General features: G+C 35.6%; 1 long non-coding RNA gene across 4 annotated transcripts in view; it reads right to left on the bottom strand.

Moving 5' to 3' along the window:
• LOC140650351 (uncharacterized) overlaps window positions 1–15,100 on the bottom strand; it is a 90,329-nt gene extending 75,229 nt beyond the window's left edge. For all 4 annotated transcript variants that reach the window (XR_012041953.1, XR_012041950.1, XR_012041948.1 and 1 more), the window contains exons 1-2: window positions 14,992–15,100; window positions 14,726–14,807 (exon numbers count right to left, since the gene is read on the bottom strand). This is a non-coding gene — a long non-coding RNA (uncharacterized lncRNA). The remainder of the gene's footprint in view (window positions 1–14,725; window positions 14,808–14,991) is intronic.
• Window positions 15,101–16,005: the final 905 nt, after the last annotated feature.

Here is a 16,005-nt window from a genome sequence, read left to right as displayed (position 1 = left end):
AAACTGAGCTTAACTGAGATTTAATCATGATACTGTACACACACATACAAATTAAAATAGAAGGAAAAACTCTTTGCCCCATATTTGCAAATAGCAAAAACATAATGGGGACGAGGCAATTGAATCAAACACTGGGTCAAAATCCAAGTGTTAATGAATGTGTGTTCATTGCTCAGGCACTATTGCTTAGCCAGTTCTTACCAAGAGAAATAAGGCAGCTGATGGGTTAAAATAATGATATTTTGAAAAGATTTCAAATAATTAAAAGCATAGATGAGGCACGTTTGCCCATAATTTGTGCACTTAGCAGTAGTACTGATATGTTTTCATCCATCCTTTCGAATTTCAAAGTGTCTGAAATTGAATCCCATTGCTCCCTTCACAGCAGGCACCTACAGACTATGCAAAAAACCGCATCAAATGTGCCCAGAGCAGGCAGTTCGTTCCTGCAGCTTCTTGAGAAGAAAAAAAATAATTCATTCCTAGTTCGCTAGTGTCATCTGGTGGCCACACCGAAAACAAACATTTTTTCATAAGGCTTTTGCGTGCCTTGTTAAGAGCTGGCTGACAAGAGCCCTGTTCTCCTATGCGGCCTCACCACAGGACAGAAATCCTTCTCTCCCTATTTTTCTGTTCACTACTTCTTTTGCCCTGCTCATTTTGTTGTTCCCTCCCATTCTTCATGCTGATTACCCTCCTTTTTGGTTCCCTCTGATAAAGCACAGATCCACCTGAAATCCGTAGAGGAAAACAGTGATCCCTGGGGGTAGGTCACTGAAATCTGTGAGCTCCCATCAGTAAGGAAAGACTTCTTTGAGGTATGTGGGGCTTACTCCAGAACTGAGCAACCCTCCTGCTTGTCGTAGTCTCTGAGCTGCACTTAGGGCTGATGTAAGAAAACTAAAACCATTGGACTCCGACTGTGAAGAGAGCAATTGAGATTTGAGCTCCATGAGATGCAAGAGAGATTTTTAATATGATCTAGAATTAATTCCTAACATCTGCATTATTTATTCTTCTTTCCCATAACTATTTCTACTGCTCGACTACTCTTTGTTGACTCCTGGGAATGAGTAAGTTCAGAGATGAACATGATTAAGATATAAAAGGGATGGCTGAAAGCTAGCACATGCCTGTGACATCTGCTCTTGCTGGAGGAGGTGGAGACACTGAAGGGCAAAAGTCAAGTTCCTCCTTCACTCCGTTCTTGGGAGAGCCAAGAATAAATAATGATTCGTTTTATTCATGGGAATGCAAAATAAAAGGAAAGGTAGAGCAAGCCAGATGCTAGAGAGGCCAGCTACGCTTCTAAACTGCATGCATGGAACATTTCCATAGAAAAAGATTTCTCCATGTACTGTTGGTGATGTTCAGTGATTTACTTAAATATATGTTTTTAATATAAACAGATCATATCTTGAGTTTCTGAATTTCAGCGACTATCTAATGAAGCTGGTAAAAAAAAATCAGCTTTATAAAAAGTTCATGTATTAATCTTGTATTTTACGTGGACCTACAGCATATTCATCATAAATTACTGAAGGCTGTAAGAAAAATAAAAGACACTAAATTACATCACAGCTGTTTCTAAATATAATTATTACTTCTTTTGTCCCCACAGAGAAAAGTAATTCCCATAGTGGACACTCCCCTCTCTTTTCTCCACACAAATTGCATTTAGTGGACAATAACAAGCCATGCTTTTGTAACTATCTAAGATTTGTCTTCCATCCTTCAGGGAACACCAGTGCCATCAATATGTGTCTGTAAATCTTGTTTCCTTTAATCAATCAAAAAATCTACTAAAAAATATCTGCCCAGTAAATATTTAAAATGCATCCAGAACTTGATTTATCATGTCCTGAGCCTTTATTGTTACAACGCTTCATTAAAAGAGGAGGTATGCAATAGCTTCATCACACATATTAGTACACATGACTGAGGCCCTAGAAGTTCTGAAGTTCGGTTTTGTCCCAAACAAGACAAGAAGACAGAGTCTTAGGATTTTTCATAAAATTATTTCAAAATATTTCATTTCCAATTATAATTAAAATAAAGAAGTCAAAAGGAATCACTTCGTTGTCATCAGAATGCTTAGATAAATCCACAAAGGACATGGTTATAACAGTTACGAATTTTACTGGGCCAGCATTTTCTACCTACAAACTCTACTAGCATAACATTTTTGGAGAGCGATACTCTTATTGTCCAGTGTTGCTTCTCTTTAAAGGTTAGAACATACTAAACTACCCTGCCAATTGTTTTACATTATTATTGAACACCTCTGTTCTGGACACTCCCACTTCAGAGTGACAATTTTTCGAAAAAAATGATGCTAAATATGCAATGCTATTAACAAAAAACAAAACCTCACTTGCTGATATAACAATATGATGCAAACCTTGTAAAACAAATTAAAAGTAGACTTTTCTTCCTTTCACCTTTTCTCTCTGTACCTGTTCGTTGCATGACCGTGCATCACTTACTTATGTCAGATAGAAAGAGCCTTGTCTAACTTGCCCCCATCTCACTGAAGAGCTCCTATACCCCTTATAATCACAGTATCTTAGGAAGCAAACCTGAATGCATTTAGCCTTGCAATACTCCTGCAAAGAGGGACTGTGTTATTTTTTCTATTTTATACACAGGCAACTGAAGCAGAGATGATCTGATGTTCCCAAGCAGGGGCTACACCCAGGTCTCCCAAGCTAACACCCCAACCACTGACGTATACAGAAACTGTAATAAATAAATCCCCCACTGGTACTAAAGGGATCCAGGCTGAACTACATGCTTTTCCAAGGCAAGAGGAATGCCGACACAGATCATGCACATGTGTGGGTGGATTATGTCTGGCATTCATACGTCACTGGAATTTTGACATCATAACATATTTAGTCTTGTCTTTTTAGTTGACAGTGTTATGAGGGAAGACCATGCTGTATACCTGGTATAACAGTGTTGTTTATACTATATGACATAGTCTTTAATTACAAAATGAAGCAGGTTTTTTTTTCACTTCAGAACCTTTTTTTTTTACTTCAGAACCTTTTCTCACGGACTTCTAGCTATTTGCTGTCCCTGTGTCATGAATTGAAAATAATAATTTTCCATCTCTGCTGGTCTCAGTCATTCATTTTTCTGTTCTTTTAAGTAATTTTGCACCCAGTTTTCTCTGAATGCTATTTTATAAATTACTATGTATTTTACACTTCTGGTCAGCATAATTCCATTGACTATTGAACTTTTGTAACAGAAAATAAGATCCATTTTTTGTCTTATAATAAGTTCAGTTTAGTATCTCTTTGTATACCTACAATAGGATTGCTAGCTTGGTATATAACTTTAACTGACTTTCATTTGCATGCATTTTTCTAAGGGACAAAACATGATATTTTGGACTAATAAACCAACAACTGAGACATTATTTTCCTCACAGGTTAAAGATATTCCTGAATAATAGGTGAAAATCACAGATAGACCACTGCAGATACCACCTAATCACCCAATCAGGTCTTATTTCTTTGTTTTTAAATGTCAGCCTGCTCACAAAAAACTTGTTCTCATTTCTTTTTAGGATGAACCAAGAAAAACTGAGCTTGAACATAGAGTTTTCAAGGAACAATGCAAAAAGATATGCATGTTCCTATTTCATTAACACCTGGAAAGTATAAGCAGGTCCATAATATGTTTATCATTAAGAATATTCATTATCTTAACACCAATACAGGTCTGAACACATGAATAGTTCTAGTGAAGTCAGTGTGCCTGTCTGTGGATGTACAGATGAATGCGAATTTCGTTAATCTTCCAGAAGTGGGATCTCAGTTTTTACACTTCCTGATTTCTACTTCCTCCTAGCTTACCCATAATTGTAGGAATTAAAATACATTGTAAAGAAAAGTCAAGCAAAATGCTATTTCTTGGGAAAAAAAATTCCAGGACACATAGGTATATCAAAACCAGGACTGGTGTTACATTTAACAACACGAGAAACCAATGATGAATGGCCTAGAAAAGTGAGATTCAAACCAACACAGTGTTATTTACCTGGTAATGCAAAAAATATATGGTCACACAAAAATATACCAGTAGGGGTTTTCTCTTCATAACTGTCTCATCAATGATAAAAATGAAGGAACATTTATATAAGCATGTTCTAGAAGCAACCATCTTACCTTAGATCATGCAGCAGTTCTCATGATGTGATCATGAAAAGTCCCTTGACATTTTTGCAAGACGAGGTTTGTTAAGCCAAGTGTCCTGGACAAATGCCATTACATCTGGGACTATAATGAGAATACTTTTTCTGCTGATGCTCAAGTGATTCCAAGAATGAATTTTCATTTGATTATGTTCATGATCATTGCATGTTCAATTAAATCAAACATCAAGCAGTAGAGCTTCAGCTCAACTAGATTCAGAATCTTATAAATCAGCTTAAAGGTATAATGACTAAAATTTACTGAATTTCTGTTCTAGAACACATATTCTCCTTAAATGTTTCAGGATAAATTCTATCCTGTTGAACAGACAGAATGCCACATCATTTATAGAGTTAAACCACATAGAATAAGAGCAATAGAAAATATTCACTGTAAAATAAAAAAAATAAATAAACAAATCACAGTGAAATGACCAAGTATACAGGGCATTAAAGCCTTTGAAAACAGAGGAAGAAAAAAAACTGAATGGATTTACTTTTCTTATTAAGTTGCACAGCTCATCTAATGAAAATATTGTACCTGCTTAAAATTCTCCATTTTACTTGAATTAAATAAACAATGTTCTTCCACTTATTCTAAATTTTATTGTAGTTTATATGTCAGTCCCTACAGCATTTAGAATCATGCTTATCTGAATATTTCCTATTTTTAAAATGAATTTATTTGTAGTGCTATGGGAAGCAAAGTTTTAAGTACCACCCCCACATTTCCAAAGGAAAAGATTGAAATTTTCATTAATAAACCAAAGCATTTTCTTAATCCAGATAGTTCTTCAGCCGTTTAACTTTCACAGACTTGTTATTATCACTGCAATATCCTGTTCTCCCACATCCTTGTGAAAGCCATCTAACTATGCAGTCAAGGTATCATCCTGACTTTCTAATTTGTCAGTGAATCATTAAGGCAATGAACACAGGCACAAAATTCTACTGAAGTATCAGGCAAAAGAGAATACCTGTCCATATTTACTTCCTTCCTTATACACCAAAGCTGGAAAAAATTAAGTATATATCCTACAGAATTCATTACTATTTTTGTAGTATTATCTTTTGACTTCAAAATTACAAAATGTGCAAATTAAAAAGTATAGATTAAGAAAAAAATCTTTTTATGTTTTTCTCACTAGCTGCCTCACTCTGCAAGTTCAGACAGGAAATGAAGAAATACTGAAAGCAGAATTAGCACAGATGGCCACAGGACAGTAGTAATAATTTTAAATTTTTCTTTCTTTCTTTCTTGTAAGTCTACACATGTATCTGTCTCTCTGAAGCCTTGCTTTCTGTTAAGGTAATCTAAACAGTCTAATTTCATTAGACATCTTAGAGTGTGCTAATAGGGTTCCCACAGTAGTTTCAAGAGGAAGAATTTCTTTTCCGAGTTCACTATGCAGATCTTTCGACACCTCTCCTGTCTTCCAGGATACATATTCCTACAATAAATATCTCAAAAAACAATTAAGTTTTTGTTTAAGTAGATCTAGAAATGCCATGGTTTGTTCCATTTGCTAATCAAAATCACAGTTAAAAGGATGGTTTTTAGCCTTTAGCCTTTTATGAATGCTGTTTCAAATTATCACAATTACAGAAAATTTATAAAAACAGTGTCCTATAAAATATTCAGTACATAGAATGTGAAATAAGAGAAGCATTAATACCAGGGCTATACTGATTCATGCCTCTTTTCTCTTTTCTAATATAGAGCAGAACTTTTAATTTCAAAATAAATATGTTGTGGTTTCGGTTGCAGCCACTACATTCGTTTATTTGATCCAAAATTGTTTCTTCTTTTGGCTTGCTACAGTAAAATCTAGCCCCCTCAGCTCCCAGGACTGACCTTCATAAACAGTCTTATCTCTGTAACAAGCCAACCCACAAGCTTGGATACATTTACTGGAAATTTTTGCAACTTTGGATGAGGCACAAACTTTGCTTTCTAGGTTGATGTTAATGACAACATAAAAAGAACTACATAAATTCTGAATTTCAACTGATGAAATGAGGGTCCTTTACAGCAAAGTTGTCTTAATCTGGAAAGATTTCATGCTGTGCAAGTAAATTGTTAATGAGCCTTAAAATGTCAAAAATTGTAATTTGAAGTACAGTTTAAACGGAGAAAAGAAAAACTCCCTCCTGAAGGAGAGATTTCTTAAACATACAAGGTAAAATCTTAATATTTGGTTTTTTGCCTGTTCAGAAAAATCTCCTATTGGTTTTGGAAAGTATCAGCATATAGTCTGCAAATGATGAAGAAAACAGAAAAAAAAATGTTTAGATCTTAAATGGTTAAAACCTCTATTTTCATCTCTTTCCAGAAGATGGTAGTGTAGCATACTGGTAAAGACTCTTGCAGAACCTAACCTGTCTTCCAGTGTGTGAGTGCTAAAACTAAAGAGAGAGTAATTGAGAAGAAAATAGTTTAGAAAGTTGCACAAGGTTTAAAATGCAGGGAGGGTCATTTTGGTCCACTGCTTTAATGTTTAAATTTAGATGTTGTATTCGCTAACATCAAAATATTATTCAATAAATGGATTACTGAAATATTTCATAAAAGGGAGCAGAATATGTTTTTGATTCTGAAGATTATTTTGCTGTGCTTGAGAAAAGAACACATTTAAATTAATATGTAAAACATTGTTGTGCGGAAAGCAAGCATAAGAGGACTACAGGTTTCAGAGCCTACCACACTAATGCTAATGTTCTTCTGAAAAGTATTTGTATATTCTAGAGCAAGGAAAAGGTCAACAATTGCTATTTAAAACAAGTAAACAAACAAATAGGATATAAAATCAATTAATGTTGCTATGTCAAATATGTATTATAAATATGGAAGTAAAGCTGTGGCCAATTACTGTCCATGTCAAAAGCTGTAATATTCCTGAGAAAGAAATATTTTCTTGATTTACTGAATTTAAGTTCTAAAGAATCTTCATTATATGTACTGCAGCTGACAATAAGTTGTAGACTATTCCTTGCCCTTACTCACACAGGGGCATTTAGACTTGTTGTGAAAAAAAAACCCAAAACAAAACAAAACAAAAACCCCACAAGAATAGTTTTTTAATTTCAAATAGCACTATTTGGGGATCTGTATGTTTGATTTAATTATCCATTTACTGAATCAAGTTACTTGTATTTAATTAAAATATATCAACTATAAAACCATCCAGTCTGAGAGAAATGGAGAATTTTCTGCTTTCTTGGTACTTTTCACCTACAGTTAATCACTCACAGTTAAACTGTCTAGGCCATAAATCAAAATCAAGGAGTTCTGTTTTCAATTTCTAACTGTATGGGTTTTTCATACCTTTCTAGATTATACCAAGAGCAAAATGATGTTCAGTGTTTCTTTCCTTGAAGGTATGCAGGCACTCTAATTAGTCAACTTTCTGTAACGGTCACATTAAGTCATCTCTTTTGGAAAACTTCTGTCTCTCAATTAAGTGATTTCTTCAGCCACTGGAATAATTTTTGTCTATTTTCTAAATTTTTATTCATGTTTTATAAGACTTTTTAAAAGTTGGACATGAAAACACGGAAGCTGTACTCCTGCAATGTGTACTGAAAGAAAATACCTATCTTTTCACTCCTATTGATTATTTCTCCGTAAATAAATTTAAGTATAGAACAGCTTTTATGTAACAGTCATCTGGTTTGCAGTGATTTTATGCTTTCCTCCATGATAATCCCTTAAAGACACCAGGATACAATCACAGGTAATGTCAGACACTTGCATTCTTTCTAGGTGTGTAGCTTTATATTTAGCGGCTTACAAGGCGTTTTGTTGAATGGATGTTACCAGGAAAGCTAGATCTCTGGATACAGCTATTCCGTCTTCTGTTTCCCACTATTCTGCCAAGTTCACGTCATCCGTGAACTTTTATTAATTATGTATCTTTTCAGATAATTGATGAGTGTTAAATACTTGGCTAACTGTCTTTCCCTCTGAAACTCCATTAGAAACTTTTATTTCTGTAGGTGGCAGCACATCGACAACTTCTCTCTGAACTCTGACAGATAGTTCTTAAATCATTTCATGCACTCTCCTGTGATCATTCTGCAAATGTTTTGATGACAATGCTGTAAATCCACACATCAAAGAGTTGCAAGGCTTATTGCCTTGTTAAATCCTAGTCCCCCAAACCAAGAGACAACCATCCAGTTCTGGAAAAGGGTCCGTAAAATATTGACCCACAAGCCTTTGCATACTAAGGCCACTGAAGTCCTCTCGGGTGCCTGTATTAACAAGCATGAGATCTAGAGTAGAAAACTGCTTCCATGACTCTCTCCAAAAAAGAATAAATCTTCCATTCAGGCTAGTCAGATTTTATCAATAATGTTGCTAAGCTTTCACTATTTTTCCCTCTTTGTCACAGATTTAATGAAATTTTAAATTAAATTCCCAAATTTTAATTTGAATTTGCTTTGGAAGTATTGTAATTGCCTTTCCACCATCTGTTGGGGCATCTACCATGACTGGTCATGTTAAACCCACACAAACCCTTGCCACAAAACACAACCTAAGGGGGATCTTTCTCTTTCTACTCAAAAACCACAAAAATGAACCATCCATCTCTAACCAAAGCTTCTTCCTTGCAGCATGCAAACATGCAGGCAGCAATGTTTGCTTAGAGTGACCTTGTGCGTCAGCATAGTTTGACTGCCTGCATTTTTCCAGATGTGACAACTTTTACATTCTTTCTAATGTAAAGTCCTCCAACTAAATGCCTCTGGATGTTGCAAAATATATGCGCAAATTAATCCTGGCCACTAATAGATCTTCTACATCTTGAGTGTTGTCAATGAAGGGTTTAATCCCTTGTTTTTTAAATGTTAACTCCCTGTAAATGTGGTTTATCTGGAAAGCACTACATTTGCCTAATAAGTACATCATCCTACTTTCCAAATACAGAACAGAAATATTTATAGAAGATATCTGCAACACTGATGATCGCTGTCATCTCCACTCAGTAACAGGCCATTAGAGTTGCTAAACTTTTTATTATTATTGAAATCCTTTAAAAATCATTATTTTCCTTTGGCATGTGCTGGATTTTCCTCTTTTTCTTTCCTTTCTATTTCTCTCTCTTTCCCTCCTATTTCCCTTTCTTTTTCTTTCTTTTTTTCCTCTGTCTCTTTCTCTCATGCTCTATTTTATCTCTTTCTTTCTTGGTGCCTTTTCTTTCTTTCTTGGCACCTTTTCTCTCTCATTATCTTTCTTTCTTTCTCTCTCGTTTTCTTTCTCTCTTTTCCTTTCTCTTTTTTATCTTTTTCTTTCTCTTTTTAATATTTTCCTTCCTTCCTTCCTTCCTTCTCTCACTCTCTCTTGTGTCTCTCTTTCTCCTGTTTTCTTTTTCTCTCTTTACTTTCTAGTTTGTACATATTAGACTACTCTATTTCCTTCCCCAGTTGTTTACACAGTGCCTTTCAATTTCTAACCACTTTATTTACTTTTCCAGGGAATCAAATTAATTTTTTTTCTACTTTTCTTTTTAGTTTTGTAAGAATGGCTTTTCAGCCATGTGAGAAAGCCTTCTGTACTTTTTATATCATAACATTTATTTCAGTCCACTCCATCTTTCTTTGTTTTTTCTTCAGAAAAAATGACCTACTGATTACACATTATCAGATAGGGTTGCTTATACTGAAAATAACAAGAGCATGATCACAAGTCCCTAGGCAGTCATAATCTTCCAAAGCTCTTATTAACTTTATCTCATATAATGAGCCCTAAAATATAGTTTCCTCATGCTGGGTGCAGTATCTTTTGTATTATAAAATTAATATCTACTTATTTTTTAACTCATTATTGGTTTCACAGCCAATGTTCAACAGCTTTTCCTTTTATCATTGCAAAGAAGTGTCTAAGGCGTAAGTGTAATTTGGTCTCTGCTTCCACTGGGTAGCAGACTCCCCATGCCAACCTTCTTAGAGTCTGTTAATTAGGACCTACTCATCTACGCACACTGGAAAAGGTGTCCATCAGATTTGACCCTGTAATATTTTTCTAGTTCCTCTGGTGAAGTGATCCACAGTATTAGTATTTCAGAATATGAAATGTTAGTTCCTGTCCTCTGATTTTATAGGCTTTCTAGTTCTTTTTCCCTTCTCTCTGTCATGTGTATGCCACCTTCTTCAGCATCTAATTCTCTCAGACCCACTGCTGCCAATCTTTTCAGGAAGGTTTCTGGCTATTTTATTTTTGTTCTGCAAGAACTGTTTTCTAAGGTTAGTGCCCGGTTGACATAAACCTGGTGTATGCTGCAATGTCAGTACCATGGAATTAGGATCCCAGCTCCGTGCTGTTGGGCTGAGCAGGCAGCTCTGATATGCAGGACAGGAGATACAAGAGGAAGGCCATGCCATGTATAGTCATGCCATGTATAGTCATGGACTAGTTCAGAGAGGGTTTTAGCAACATTTTGTCAGAAATCAGTACTGAAATAATGGGTTAGAGGTGAATGAAAGACTGAATTAGCAGTCTTTGAACACTTACTGGGGATGTCTGTAACTGTATGGGTATGTGTGAGAGAGAGAGATATATATATATTTATTTCAATATTATGTCACCGAACAATGAAATTAAAAGATTTAGACAGTTACCATCTGTTGTGTCTGGTTTGCAACTGTCCTTACACTCTTGAGTTCCTGATGGCTGTGGCTTCTTAATTTGATTTCCTGGCTTAGTGTCTTAATTACTTAGCTGGCTATCTCACTCAGGGTTGTATTATTTTTCAAAATTTGGACAGGCCATAACAAAGTGAAAGTCACCTTGGGAATAGTGTATCTCAAGGAAATAACCAGAAATAGATACTATACAGAAAGGATAAACTTGGTTATTTTATAAGGGATTGGGCCTGATCCAGTTCCACTGAGCTATTTGTGAGCCTTTCCACTTCACTTCACTTCACTTCACTTCACTTCACTTCACTTCACTTCACTTCACTTCACTTCACTTCACTCACTGGATGACTGCAAAGGCATTTCAGCCTTTCTCTTGAAAAGTACTTCACTGTATAAAAAAATCACTCAGGTGGACCTGAAAGAAATAGATACAAACCTGTGATTCATGTACACACAGCTATTAAGCACTGAACCCTGATGGTTCCCAAACTCTTTATCAGTTGGTCTCCAAACTTTCTAGGCACCCATAGATTTCCTTGTTCAGAGCTGCCTTGGGCTGAACTGCTAAGGGACAAGCTCTAGCTGGAAAATATCATCAAAGTTCCCTGAGTGACCAGGTCCAAGAGTCAGAGAAGTTAAAAGTGAAGGAGATCGAGTTTCCTAATTTTTTTCATAATTTCCTAAGACATTAGCACTCCTTCAAAACCTCTCCTCAAGCCCTTCAACTCCTACCATCATCCTGTAGTGAAATATGGAGTTTTGAAGATGCTGCAGATCCCAAGCATCAGTATACCCAGGCAGTTTATTAATCTTCTTGCTTATTAGATTATTTGAAAAAAGACAAGTGGAGCAACCAGTTATCTTAGGTTGTTCCAATTAGACAAGAGCAAACCCACCTTAGTTCTTTCAAAGAACAAATATGGAAACTCATGCCTGAACACGGAGGTATACCTGAAATATCTGCATAAGCTGTGGCAAGGCACAGGATAATATATAATTCTGCATTTAGCATTTGCTGTCACATAGCTTGGTTGGTCCCTGTAAGATGCACATGTTTTTCTGATCCCTGTCACGACCCTGAGTACTCTGATACCTAGGCTCTCTTTGAATTTTTCCTTTGGCCAAATATCCACAAATTTTGGCATCTAACTGGCTGCCAAAATTTTTCCATGAAACTAGTCTAATATGACAGCCAAATAACACAGATGGTGCTTACCATGGTTTGTATCAGGCAGGTTCAACTTTATTGTACACTAGCAAATTCATAGCTCCGATACCACTGTTTGCATCAAAGCACCATTAGTGCAGTTCGGATCAGTAACCAAAAAGTTTATCTCTGTGTATAAGATACAGATGACCCATCTATAAAGATAAAATAAGAAAAGACCTACAAAAGCAACGAAAAGGCAGGATACACTGACTTACAAGAGCCAGGTAAAATAACTATAACTGACTAGCTATATTTATGTACATACACAGACACAACAGACAGACACACACTCATGGGATAAGCAATCTGTTTAGAGTGTTTCATTAAAATGCTTTATTGCCTGAGAAGGAATCTATCATTATCTCCTGATTCTTAAGTAGAAAGGCAGCTGAAGAGAGGATTCAAAAGCAATTTCACATCTACTTATAATACGATATTAGTATTCTATGACATAGCAGTGTAAGTAATGGCAAGAAGGTGAGCATGATACCAAGCAGAACTTGGAGAGAAATACATAAAGGTAGAATATAGATATCCATACAGAAATTTGGCAAGGATACTGATGTTAAGCTTCAAATTCTTGCAAAAATTGGTATATCATCATTAAAGTAAAAACTGTTCCTGGTTTCTATTTTATCCAAGACAGAGAAGTCTCCAAGATAACATGTCCTTCGTCGTACTGGCTTAGTTTCAGATTATAGAAATTGAATTGTTAAATTGTTTCCCAGCACAGTTATAGCAATCCAGAGAGCTTGCTCTAGATTCTTCTCACTTAATTTTAGGCAACAAATTTAGCATCTAACTTAAGAATATATTTGCCATTGACTTTATACATACTATGTGTTGTAGAATAAACATCCACATAGGAAAATTCACATGACAGGAACATAATCCTGTATTCCTTTGAAAGTTTTTGTTTCCCCTAAGTGTGATTCTTAACCCTGTAATTCAGTGAAGTAGATCTCACCTTTCAAAGGATCTTTATTTTTGTTTTACAAAATCATAGCCAAAGTACGATGAGGTCACAGACATACTATGATCTTATGTCAGCAAAATGCACTCATGAGATTAAATTCAAATAAATATATTTCACTTTCTGATCTCTTTAGAAATGTTGAACAGAATGGACTGGGCACTCACAAAAAAAGGTGCTAATCACACCATATTTTGAATCAATTTTCATATGCTCACTGACTGGTATGGAAAAAGTTTGACGCCACTTCAAAGGAAAATCAAGCACTAAATGTAGCACCTAGCGCAGCCACGGGCATGTTGGTGTTAACAGTAGGCTGAACAGTCCTTCTTGGAATCAAATGTACTGATACAGTTTTTCTTGCTGGATAGCTTTGTTTCCACCTAATTCGTCACTTCAGTCAGTGGCTGTAAGTGTAATATCATGATTTGTTCAAAATGCATCCTGCTGGAAAGCCTAAGCAGTTGCCAGAGAAGGAGTGTGAACCAATTATTTGTGTTGTCTGGAAATAATGAGGTTATAGACTAAGGGCAAGAAAACAGAATATTAAATGCCAAGTTTTTTAGTTTTATCATGCTGTCCTCTTAGTTTCTAAGCTTACAGGATTTACTGCACACATAGTATCCTAACATTTCATTTTTGGTTTTCTCTTAGAAATTTTCCAGAGTGATAGAGACCTATCTTATCATAATGAATGTGTGTCACTATTGTTTCTCATGATAGAATAAGTGAAGTGATTAAGTAAATCTTTATCTAAACACTCCAAATGAAGAAAATGGCTCTAACTTGTCTAATATATATTATTTTATATGCCAGACTACAAACAGGAGGTTCATAATTCACATCCTATAAAACAAAAAAATAAACTATGATTACTATAATCTCAGCTGGAGTTCCTTCCTCCACTTCTCCAACAGCCAGTTAATCCCTTGCACAAACACATACCTACATAACTCACAAACATGCATGAACACACATGTCAAATCGTTACCAGTCTACTATCATTTGACATTACAGATGAATAATTATCTGTTTTTACTATATATGTTTAGAATGACATCTACAAAAGAAAGCAGCTACCTATGGATCAGGTTAGATAACCTGTAATCAGCACTGATAAATTCACACATGCAACTATTGATTTCACATCCCACTGATTTCACAACAGAGAGGTCAATATGAACAAAAGCATCCATCTGAAGCTGGACGTCTGACATCAGAGAGACTGTTGAGTAGTGTCCATGAATAAATATTGATAAATTGGAGGATATTTAAAAATCTTTCACATAATAACACTTTGCTGGTCATGTCCTCTGATGTACTACTGTTTCTCTTTTCCTCATGTGTTATAATCTGCTAATGGCAAACATCTGTAATTTATAAAACATGGTTTATTAGTCCAACATATTTTATTTCTACTGTTATGCTCAGAATCTTGTTTATGGGAAAAGAGGAAACACGCCTCATATATAAAGCAGAGAATTTATTGTTAGCATAATTGAAATCTTAAGAGTCTATTCAACAATCACAATGAGCCCAGATTTCATTATTATAGAAAAAACAAAGGAAAAGATAATTAAAAATTGAATAACTTCTATAAAGAAAAAATATCAATAATTATAATAATACTAATACAGTTTAAATTGTTATATAGGAATTTCTTAGTTTCTATCCCTTTTCCTGGTGTTGGACTCACCATTCCCTTTCTCCTCTGGATCCCAGGTTGGTGGCTCAGTCTGGTCCTGGGGTGTGTTATGGTGAGTTGTCCAGAGTCCTCACTGAGAGGAAGATGATGTTTGTGTCAATGGTTTATTCTTTGACACTCTACAATCCACTTAGGCAGATTTTTATAAGTTTGCTAACACATCTTTACACCTTTTCTCATTCTGCATTGCTCTGCAACTCCATGTTACATCTGAATTTACAGTACATTGTTGCATACTTCTTTTTTCTCTTTCTTACCCCTAAAACTAGCTTTGGCCAGCTCCAGGTCTGCATTTCTTCAGCTGACCACTAGTGAGTTGGTCTCCAGTGCCAGCCTTCATCTCTTCTCACCCCAGCTCTGCACTCCTCTGCACTGCATCCTGCCTCTCTGCCTCTCAAGGTCTCTGCTATTGTGCCAGGACTGAATGTCTCTACATGACATCATCGTGTTAGAGCCAAAAATATCTCATTCTGCACAAAATAATTACTTGTCAGTACAACCTTTATAAAACTATGGCTGCACTGTTGTCATGCTTTAACCCCTGTAGGCAGTGATAAGCAAAGGTAAACCAAACTAGCCATAGCCACCTGATCAGATGAAAAAAAAAATCTGTTACAGCTAAACCAAGTAAAAAAAAAGCTGCAGGTAGGCAAGACAAGTTCAGACAAGCAAATCTGACAAGCCTCAGTCCTCAAGCCTTGCAAACTCAGTACAAAGCCTGTGGCCTGTTACCAGCATCGATAATAATGTATTACAGTGGTACACGGTTATGCTTGTTAATATTCAAAATATTATCACTGAAAAATATCAATATGGGCTTGCCCATATCTCACACAGTAAATACAAAGTAACTCTTCATAGTCCAGTTCAAATAAAATAAATTAAAAATAGATATATTCTATTATGTCTATTGCTGAAGGTTCAGATCATGATTAAGGTAAAAAAAATCCATATGAACAGCTTTGTGACACAAATTTGCAAGTGCACCCAGGCACAAACTTTCCTCTGAGGCAGTAAGTTTGACAGATAATGCAGGATATTAATGAACTTTGCTTTTATCTCATACCCTTTAGATGGCTAAAAAAGTTCTCAGGAAAACCTGCCAATCACTGAGAATAGTGCTGGACTAAGATTTAACAGTGTTTTTCCTTTTCAGGCATTGTGAATAATGATCACTAGCTTCAAAGACACTAGAAACTGAAGTTTTCCTGGTGATTTATAAGGTTATTAGTATTTTCTAACACAGTTCCACAATAGCTAGAATGTAGTGG

The sequence above is a fragment of the Ciconia boyciana genome, chromosome 1 (genome assembly GCF_034638445.1).
Source record: "Ciconia boyciana chromosome 1, ASM3463844v1, whole genome shotgun sequence".
Taxonomy (NCBI): Eukaryota; Metazoa; Chordata; class Aves; order Ciconiiformes; family Ciconiidae; genus Ciconia; species Ciconia boyciana.
Note: the sequence above shows the minus strand (reverse complement) of the source record. Positions and strands in the feature narration are given on the sequence as shown.